This window comes from Echinops telfairi, unplaced genomic scaffold, assembly GCF_000313985.2.
Source record: "Echinops telfairi isolate 266 unplaced genomic scaffold, ASM31398v2 ScPeMD7_1;HRSCAF=3_0, whole genome shotgun sequence".
In the NCBI taxonomy this organism is placed as follows: Eukaryota; Metazoa; Chordata; class Mammalia; order Afrosoricida; family Tenrecidae; genus Echinops; species Echinops telfairi.
This window is the reverse complement of record NW_022103896.1, coordinates 35,368,356-35,379,165: the sequence shown is the minus strand read 5'-3', so window position 1 is coordinate 35,379,165 and position 10,810 is coordinate 35,368,356. Positions and strand designations below refer to the sequence as shown.

The 10,810-nt window shown below is 39.0% G+C and overlaps 1 protein-coding gene across 17 annotated transcripts in view; it reads left to right on the top strand.

Moving 5' to 3' along the window:
* Nucleotides 1–10,810, top strand: part of RIMS2 (regulating synaptic membrane exocytosis 2) — a 438,267-nt gene that overhangs the window by 16,245 nt on the left and 411,212 nt on the right. For all 17 annotated transcript variants that reach the window (XM_045287803.1, XM_045287759.1, XM_045287752.1 and 14 more), the window contains exon 2: nt 7,109–7,120. The gene's annotated coding sequence lies outside the window, so the exon portion shown is untranslated. The remainder of the gene's footprint in view (nt 1–7,108; nt 7,121–10,810) is intronic.

Here is a 10,810-nt window from a genome sequence, read left to right as displayed (position 1 = left end):
GGGAAAATGAAACTGAAAGATAATGGATTTTTCTAGGGTTTTGTAGTCCCTTTGTATATTAGAATACCACTCCCGTAGAATAGACACACGTAGAACTACTTAGATGTACTATCTAAGAATAGATATATGTAGAAATACTTAGATGTACTATAATAGAAACTATATAGATTATATAGGTATTGTTTGTGTTAAACAACATCAAAAAAACCAAAATGCCCCCCTCCTAAAACCAAACCAAACCAAACAACATTCTCTGCCATCAAACTGATTCTAACTCAGACCCGATAGGGCAGAGTAGAACTCCCCATGTGGTTTCGAAGGTTGTCCATCTTTATGGAAACAGACGGTTTCATTGTTGTCCTGTAGAGAGGCTGGTGGATTTGAACTACCAGCCTTTTTGATTAGCAGCCCACTGCTTCACCCACATCACCAAGGCTCCAAATTAGCTCCAAGTCATAGTGACCCTTTGGACTAGGGTGAGTAAGAAAAATATTGATACTAGAGTCCAGTTAAATGCAGATTTATTCCAAACAAAGCATTCTTTAACATCGTTTCTGTGATCAATCAATGGCTTCAGGCAAGTTTTCTCAGTAATACTTATCTTAGTCTTATGCATGTGTCTTCAAATAAGGGTGCAATCAAAATTGGCATCTAGGGCAATCTGCTGGACTAAACTCAAGGCAGGGAAGTCAGATCAGAAAGCTGTTGCATTTGTTTTTTGAAATTACAAAAAGGTGATCTACATAGATTTTTCTCTGGGCATGGGACAATCTTAAGGGCTTCTGGTTCTTAAGTTGTGTCCTGACTCATCAGCAAGTGACGGCTTTTCTTCTGTCAACATTAAGGTGGACTGTACTTCGAGTGATATTTTAATGTACATTGAAATGCTACATTTTAATTTACAGTTATATTTTAATTCCTTCTGTCAGCCACTCCAGGAAGCACTCCAGGTGCTCTAACAGTTACGGTTGGGCTGCTAACTGCAAGGTCAGCAGTTCGAAACCACCAGCTGCTCCTCTGGAGAAAGATGGGGCTTTCTACTCCTATAAAGAGTTACATTCTTGGAAACTCACAGGGACACTTACACCCTGTCCTAAAAGGTTGCTAGTGGTTGGGTCGACTTGATGGCAGTGGCCTTTTTGGGGGTGGGTGGGTGGGCGGTTATTAGCCACCTCACAGGAGAAAGATAAGGTTCTCTGTTCCGGTTTGTTCACAGCCTCGCAAACCCTTTATAGGACTGCTGTGAAAGCAATCGACTCCTTGGCAGTGGGTTTGTCTCCAGCTTGAGGTTCTGATTTTTCTGCCCTGGAACAGACTATGTTCTGCTGCTATTCATGGGTGCGGTGCTAATCCCCCGGAAGTGGGCCGCCTATTTTCACTTCTTCTGAAAGATCCACTAAAACCCGTTCGCCTTGGGCCGCATGCCAGACACCACAGGACGATAGACTGACAGATGGGTGGGTTATTGTGGCATAGATAGACATTGTGTTTGATTCAGTTCCTTACTGCAGCTCAGCACTGTGGTCATGTGTTCTTGAATATGGTAGTCCAAACTTGTGGATGGACAAAAACACTAACGCAGAATTTAATTGCCAGTGTCTTGAAAAGAGGCACCAGACATAGACAGGAGATTGAGTGACACTGCAGTGGTGGGAAAGAGAGGTGATTTTTAATTACTTATATAAGACAGGCAAGAAGAGTTGGGCAGAATGATTTCACTAGAGAGTATAGAGTGTACATGTAGAAGGAGGGGGTCTGTCTTTTTGACAATATAGTGGAGGAAGTGATGGGAAGAGACTGAGTCATCTATGGGAGGAATCTGAGCGCGGTCTGACATTGGTTTTCTAGGGCACTGGGAGACTAAGGAAAATATTGCACACAGACTTGCTGGAAGATGAAGTCACCATGCTTCATGTAAAATGGTGCCACCACTCTCAAGAGGAAATACCAGAATGGAGAGACAACAATACAATCAATATAGTCTTGAGTGAGAAGGAGAAGGCAGAAGAATGGTGTGGGGCATCTGTCTTCCTCTGACTTCACAAGAGGGAGGAGAATCCAACTGAACATCAGCTCAAGGCTGATTCTTAGCAGACTGTCAGTCAGGTTACCCTCCAACCTTCTGGACCAATTCTGATACCAACTTTCCCTCCCAACACACCTTTCTCCACTTCTCTGCTTATGTAACACATGCAGAGAGGACTATGCGGTTTATTAGGGAAGCTTGGTCCTTAGCAATTCTTCTAAGCCATGTATGCAGGCATACCTCTCTCTGGCCCTTGGCCTCTCAGTTCTGTGGTCCCTTGGTCTCTCCCCTGCTTGGCAATGTTCCACAGCTCTTTTAACACTTGAGATAGTTGCCCCAAAGGCACTCCACTCTGCTTTCATTAAGGAAGCCTCAGTTTGAAAGTGCTCATCTTTAGCTCTGTGGGTCTGCAAAACTAACTCCCCTGGTTCAATGCCTGGAGGCAACCCATTCCACACATATGCCTTCTACCTGCAGACACTCAGCTTTACTAGCTCTGTGGGCTGGGAAGCCCACTGCTCTGGGTTCTGCTGCCTCTGTGGCTGCTGCACCTCTGTTATTCATCTGCCATTCTTGTGGGGGCATAGCTCTGTCTGCTGGATCTAGGAGGTTCAGGGCACCAGAATTTTGGGGTCTAAAGAACAGGTTTCACTCCTGGTTTGATGGTAGTAAGCTCTCCTTGTTACTTTGAATGGGGTATTTTATATCCAGCATGTTGGCAAAATTGGCCAATCCTTACAGTAGAGGTCTAAGGTTTTACAGTCACAATTAGCCTTGTTAACAGTCAATCACAAATGAATCATAGAATCCAACCAACCTCTTCCATACTCCTTTTCTGTTATCCACAGTCATCTGGACAAGACAAGCATCTCCTCACTTTACATGGGCCCACCCAGTCTTTGGTGAGCATTACACAGACAAGACTAGAGGAGCCAAAGCAAGCACATCACTGCGCCACAGTACATTCGGGAATACACGTAAATTAACCTCGGAGCTTTGTCCTCCAAATCCATAACATCTTAAGATCGGCTATTGGGATAGCTGATTTTGAGAAAAATGCTGAGTATAAAGTTATTTTTATTAAATAAAATTCGATACCTTTAAATAACAATTTAAATATAAATCTTAAGTTGCACAATTATTAGTCCATACTGTTACATCAGTAATTATTTTTGGATATTAAAAAACCAAACCCATCGTCATTGAGTCAATTCGGACGCATAGCCACCAAGTCTGGTAATTTTGACCTAAAACAATAAATTGATTAGTTAAATTCTAGAAATGATGCATGAGGGTATCAGAATGGAATTAAACTTTTTGAACCCCCCTTGTATAAAGCCAACATAAGTCACTGGCATTATATAAAGGCAGCATTATATAGCTGCTATAGAACAAGTTCTGAAGCAAGAGAGACTAAGTTTTACTATTTACTAGCAATGTGACCATGGGCTACATGATTAATCTCTCTGTGCTTCAATTTCTTCATCTGTAGGAAGAGATAAAAATACATACCCCACGAGGCTATTATAAGAATGAGAATATTCTGAAGCACTGAGATGTGAATGTGGCACATACATATTGAGTACTACAGAAGTGTTTTGCAATGATTATATTGCTATTGGATTTCTTCTTGCCTATTATATGTACCAGGCACTGTACCTGTGTCTCCACATGTTATTTAATCATTTGCATGTTGTATCAATGTATTCCTTTAGTGCATGCCTTAAGTAAATAGGTATATAATATATATAAAGTAAACTTCAGTCTTTGAATGCAACCACTCAGTCATTCATACCATAAGGGAAACGCTGAGATAAATGCCCTCATGATTCAGTTGAAAATTCATGCTAAAGAACATTTTAAAATCCAGATTATCCATGCATTTAAAATAAAAATATTCTTCAACAGTTGGTTACTTTTTATATTTTACACAAGAGTTGAATCAGTCTTTTTCTCAATGCCTGATATTTTATTTTTAGAATTTACTTTGATTTTCATGCAACTTTCTTTTTTATTATTAGTTTTTCTTTTTTATTATTTCTTTTATTATTATTATTATTTTATTATAGCGACTAATAGAACTTTTCAAAGATATAGAGAGACTTCAGTAATTTAGTTGAATTACTAAAATGTGATTAGAGGATGTAGCCAGTCCTTTTGTTTTGAATTTATTTTTTCCTGCCAGTCAAAAGAAAAGAACTATTTTGATTCGGGGTTCATTTGAGTTTTTTCTTTCAACGATCTCCTCGTGGTGGCGTTGGGTGCTATCCAGTTGGTCCGGACTCCCAGCGACCCATCTTCACAATTGTTGTTTGACCTCGTGATTTCAGCCACGCTGTCAATCCATCTCATTGAGGATATTCCTCTTTTTCTGAACCCTTCTACTTTACAGAGCGTGATGTCCTTTGCTAAGGACTAGTGTCTCCTGAGAACATGGCTAAAATACATGAGATGGTCTCGCCGCCCTCACTTCTAAGGAGCATTCTGGCTATACATCTTGTCAGACAGATTTGTTTGTTCTTTTGGCAGTCCATGGTACTTTTCAGTATTCTTCGTCAGTACCATAATTCAAATGCATTGCTTCTTCTTCGGTCTTCCTTATTCAGCATCCAGCTTTCAGTGCATATGAGGTGATTGCAAATACCATGACTTGGGTCAGGCACACCTTACTGCACCTTAGGAAATTGTATTTACTCCTAAAGCTTCAAATACAATGAATACAGCATGGCACGCTGATGACTTACAAACTTGGTTCCCCAGCAGGACTTTTCTTCTGAACTCCAGAGGGCCCTATTTCTATCCGCCTTTTGGGAAGATGTCTAGCTGACTGTGTTATAGACACTTCAGATTCACCTTGTCTATACCCGAAATTTTCCCCTAAACCTTTCGTGTGTGCTTTCAGTTTATTTGTTTAAGGAACTGCCTCTTATCTTCCCAGTTGCTGAAGCCATACTTCTGGGAGTCCTGTTGTAGATCTTCCTCTTTCTCACTCAAGTTTGATGGGGAACGTCCGTTGTTCCTGCTGCTCCCGTAGTTCATGCCACTCTGATTGTATTTGTTTCTTACCCGCTTCATGTACATAGCTTCCTGATCATTCTCCCTGCTTCCAAAGTTTCCTCTTTCCAATTTAGTCTGGATATTGTAACAGGGTAAGCACTCAATAAATGGTAGCTAATCATCGTACCTCTTCTATATTCAGTGTTTGGTAGATTTTGGGGTAGTGATTTTCTTTCTTTGGAAAGATTATGATCAAAGATACGATGTCAGTAATATTTCATGTATAGATTATGGCTAAGTGTCTCGTGTTTATATTACAGCTCAAATTGAACTTATGGCTGTAAAGAGGAGTTAACTCTTTGTGACTTCCTTATCTCCTTTTCTTTTTGTTTTAGAGGAATCATTTTCCAGGTTACATAAGACCGTCTGCCCATTGAATTCTTTTGTGAAAGTGTTATGCTTTTTATTTGTGATTGGTGTTACTATAGTTAGCATTGGAGACCTACATTTGAATATATCTATTGTACTCTAGTTATTCCAAGATAATTATAAGTCAAAACACCCCCGTTCAGCTAGTGAATGTGGCTATTTTTGCGTATGCCGTGTTCTTTCCATGAAGTGTTTCCCCTTTCTCTTCCTGAGAGTCTTTTCATTATTCAGACTCTGCTCAAATCCCATCTACTTTGCGAGATGTCTTATTTCTTTCTTCTTGCAGGCCCTCTCATTTCCTCTGCCGGTGGTCTGTTTCCCTTGCTCTCAGCACCGCTCTCTGTTGTGCAACGATTTGTTTATTTCCAGGGAGCGACACTGAATTCTTTGGGGGTAGAAATTCATTTTTACGTCAGAGGCGTCGATGAGTGTGCCCAGTACCTATATAACGAGTGCACAGAAAGTGATTTTTTGGTGAAACTAACTGGTTGGCCGTAGATGCCCTGGGCTATGTGCAGTCACTTTGATGTGATCTGTAACAAAATGAAGCAGCCAAGAACACAGTCCTCTCCCCTGGGTACAATGCCTTGTGTTTTATAGGCCAGAATAGCAGCTATAGAACGAGGTGCCAGGCACTGTCCACATGGCATTTTATCCAACTTTCAACTTGCCCTAAAAGGTGAGTAATGAATCCCCCACTTTCTAGAGGAGGAACTAAAAGCTAAGTGAGCTTAAGGAAATTGCACAAGATATTCAGAGGTGTAGTTTAAAAGAAGTAAGATTTAAAAATAGGCCTGCCTGGCTCCAAAGTCTTACCACTTCATCTCAAGTATTATGCTGCCAGCGCGTTCGTTTCTAGTGTACCAAGCATGTTCTTATGACCGAATATGTACCTTATATTGTTTCCTGCCTTTATAATTCATAGCTCTAGAACCCCAGATTATCAGGTGTCATTCAGAGTATTTTATCTTCAGTGATGATCTTTAATTAAATCTTTCTTTTCAATTAGAAAATGTAGAAGACACATACATTAGTTGGACAGAAATAAGCTTTTGAAAGCCACATGGATTACACATAATTCATGAAACACTATGTCTTACTCATTTTTAAGTGATTTTTTTATTGTGAGATAGTTGGGGAGTTTACGTTTCAGACCGTCAACTCTGTATTTATTAGTTCAAACCACCTGTCAGCCCCCTCCCCCCTTACTATGTTCATTTATAATAGCATAAGATTAAATTAAAGTTAAGCACTAATGCTGTGTATTTACTGTCTTTGTACATAAAAGCCTTTTTCTTAAACAAGTTTCAGATTTTTCCTTTGAGTTAATTGAGTGTCCAGTTAGGATTTTATTTGTAGAAAGAGTACTTTTCTTTCAGATGTTTGGGGAATTAATTGCTTTTATGGAAATTATTCTTTTTATATAATCTGATTATTTTCTAATATGTAGTATGTTTTTGCTTAAACAGAACAAAATGCATGGAAACCTTTTTATCTTTAATTGTTTAGAATTCAATTAAAATGTTTCTTAAAGTTTTTTCAAAGTTTTTAAGTTTACTAACAAACACTTGTTTTAAGAATGGACTTAATTATTTCTTTTTTGTTTTTTTGTCTTTTCTGTCCTTTCTTACTTGCTTTCGTGGATATTCACACCAGGAGGACAAAGTGGTTAGAATCTTTATTCTGTTTAATATTATTTTTCTTTATTGTTATTATTGCTCACTTTAATTTTACAACTACATTTAATTTAAATCTTTCTAAGTGTTTGTTTTAGATGTAGTGCATGCTAACTGATAAACATTATGACATTTTAAGCATGCTGGCTAATTTTACTGAAAAAAACAAAAAACCCTTTGCATTTTATTATATATGAAAACATTGATTATTTGATTTGATTTCTAAAGAGCCTTGCGTCTTTCAAATGTACCATGTTTTCCAAGGAGTTTCACAGTATTCCTCATTCAGATAAGAATTCCTTTGATCTTATAATGGTTCCCTAAACCCATTACTGTACTGATCAGATTTTAAAAAATATTTTTCAGAGTTAGCTCAAAAATTCAGTCTTTGTAATAATGAGTGACAATAACCTTGAACGTGGCGTTTTTGGAGTTTGCATCATATTTTCCCATCGTATTATAACTATTAAATGTGTATTGAGTTTTCTCAATCATATGTTTTAAAGATTTGTGAAGTGAAATTCCCCTGTTGAATACTAGGGGGGTTCATAAAGGTGGTGAATAAATGGAAGGAAAAGGGAATGGATTTTTGTCGAGATTTTGAAGACTCGGAATTGACTACACTGGCCAACACATTTTGGTGCGTCAACTGTTAGACTGTTTTCTGGGTGTATGTGACCTGCTGATTTCAAAAAGGGCACCAGTTTTCTCCTCTCAGTTCGAGCCTTTGAAATACAGAACATAAGCCATATGCCACTCTGAACTCTGCTCACCCATGAAAAAAAAGAAGATATTTTCACGTCGTGTTAGCTAGCCTGAGATAGAGGCAGTATACTTTAGCTTTATTGAAAGTAGTTTGTATTGTCCTAAATATTTAGGTCAAGTTGTACATCACCTGGTGTCCTATGAGCCAAATATATATTTGAATAGTGTAAGTTAGCATGAACTTGGAATTTTCCCCAAGTATCACTTCACCTTTATTAGGATCTGAATAGCAGGAAGTTTCAATTTGTTATCTTAAAACAGGGGCCAGAAATAAGAGTTAATGTACAATAAATAAAGAGCCCTGATGATGCAGTGGCCTACATGTGTGACTGTTAACCACAAGGTCAGCTGTTCAAGCCCACTAGCTGCTGTACAAGAGAAAGGTGAGACTTTTTGCTCTGTAAAGATTGACAGCCTCAGAAACCCAGGAGAAATTCCACTCTGTCCCTATAGGGTCTCTGGAAGTCATACTTGACTGACTGGTACAGTAAAAAGAGATACAAATGTTCTGAAACGTGAAATGGGTTGGTCAGAGTTCAAACTCCTTTATTAAAATGAAAATGTTCCAGTTTTGTAGGCTGGCACAACTTCTCCACCTGTGCACAGAAACATTTCAAAGAAAAGTTAGAATTTTTTATTTTTATTAAGGAGCTTGGAGTCACCCTTATTTCTGAAGCATTGGACATGAATGATCCATTGACATATATATTAACATGTATTCTGAAATGTTGACTGCATTATTTGAAAAAGAAAAATTTAGATCATTAAAATTTTTATGAAAATTGCAAGGAGAGTTTACAGTTTTGACACTCTCAGCAGGCCTCACACTTTCCATCTATGTGCCTTCTCCATTTTCTGTTTTATTTTCCGCTCTGCGCAAGCTGTGTTCTGGCTTTGCAGGGTCCAACGTGTCGCCTGCGTGTTTCTTGCACAGCCTCACATTCCAGAAAGAAAACCTGCTGCCATCGAATAGAGTCTAACTCAGTGACCCTATGGGACAGAGAAGATCTGCTGCTTTGGGTTTCCAATTTTAACAGTTTTTAAAGGCTGCACAGTGACTGGTGGGTTCAAACCACTGACCTTAAGATTGACAAATGCGTGACTAACAAGCTAACCATGGGTCCATATATAACTTTCCTTGGAAGCCAATTAGTACCTAATTCTTTTTCAAACCTTTCTTACCTTTTTTTTTTTTGCTTATCGTGTCATTTGTGGGTATGAATTTGTTTCATATTGAAAACTAGGGTGAGAAATTAAAACAGTAGAGCTTAGTAGCTGAAAAGATAATGTAGCACCCTACCTGGGAAACTAGAGCTGATGTGACCTGTCCGATGCAGTTTTCTGAATCAGCACTCCAGATAGCCCCAGCAAGAGGCCAAAAATCAAGACACCAATAAAAAAATTACTTTTTTATCCACCTGTGCTGTAATTATAATTTAAAATACTGAAGTGCGTATGATTAGACTACAGGTTAAGTCTTATTATTCTGCTGGTCTCTGCCCCTACATGGTTTGACTTGTTTATGTGTTTGCTCTGGACATAATGAGTTTTTGCAGATACAGACAAAGTCCCTCTATTCTGATTCTCTTTTGATTCTCTTTTGATGAGTCAAACTAAAATTTGAAGTTGTTCCACGTTTTCCAGTTTGCATTTGGCTTAAACCTAAAGATGGTTTAAAACATTCTTTATGCTCTCTCTCTCTTAACATTTAAAACTTTTACCAGTTGGAGCCTTTTTCTTCCTCCTAAAGTCCTTCAATGACGAGGTTTGGGATGATGTAGGTGGTGGGATATATCGTATAACTTAAACGCACTCGTGAAGGTGTAGAATGAGATCTCTGAGCACAAGAAAGGATTACACAACTGCCGTGCATGCGTGTGTGTGTTTTAACTTAAAAGAGTCATACCAGGCTTTCAAAGGAATTTTGTAGATGCATGGTTGAATTATTACAGGCATGTGCATCATCCTGATTCAAGGCAGACTCCCGAGAGGACCTACCAACTTTCTACAAGCTTACCTTATGTAGTTGACTCACTAGTGGACAATTCAAGCAATTCAAAATCTTTAGAATTTCTAGAGCTCCTTTTCTGTCCTGAATTAACCTAGGGTGCACTGTCCTGATTATGGTTCGGTTTTCATAATGAATTTGTAATGTAGGCCAAGGATTGACTAACAGATTAAGATGTATTAATTTTATGTGTGGTTGGAACATTGCAAATAAAATCCAACAGGTCTTTTTGAGACTCTCTTTATGCACAATTGTCCAATAGAGCTTTCTTTAAGCAGCAGTGAGATTGCTTTATATCTTCCCTGTCCAGTGTCATAAGCACCAATGTCCTATGAAACCCATTGGGAATACAGTAATACAGAAGACTGACAAGTTCCTACTCTAATGGAGCTTACATTCCTGTCAGGAAGTAAACAGTGGATGAGTCAGAGTCTGTAAAAACAAGATAGTTATTCATGTGTGCCTTGAAGAAAATCAGCAAAATGATATGATAGCTTCCCACTCCCTCCGTCAAGTCAATGCCAACTCACAGTGACCCTGCGGGTCAGGGTAGAGCTGCTCCTGTGGGTTTCCAAGACTCAGTCTAACTGCTGACAGGTGTGGTGGTATTGAAAGGGAAGTGACATGGCACAGAGGTTTGTCACTTTGATGTGATGACAAGTAAGCTGATATCACACATGGGAAGGAGCTTGCCATCTGAAAACCCGAAGATGTGCGTTCCGTGCAGAGGAGCCCCCATTTGTCAATGCATGGAGGTCGGAAGGGACACGGGGAGGGCGGCAACAGAAGACCTGGGAAAAACCAGCGGGAGGGGTGGGGGATTAGATGAGATGGTGTTGGAGAGATAGTCAAAATCAGATATAGTGTCTTCTGTTTAAGCCCTGGGTTTTGGTTGATTTTTTTTTTTTT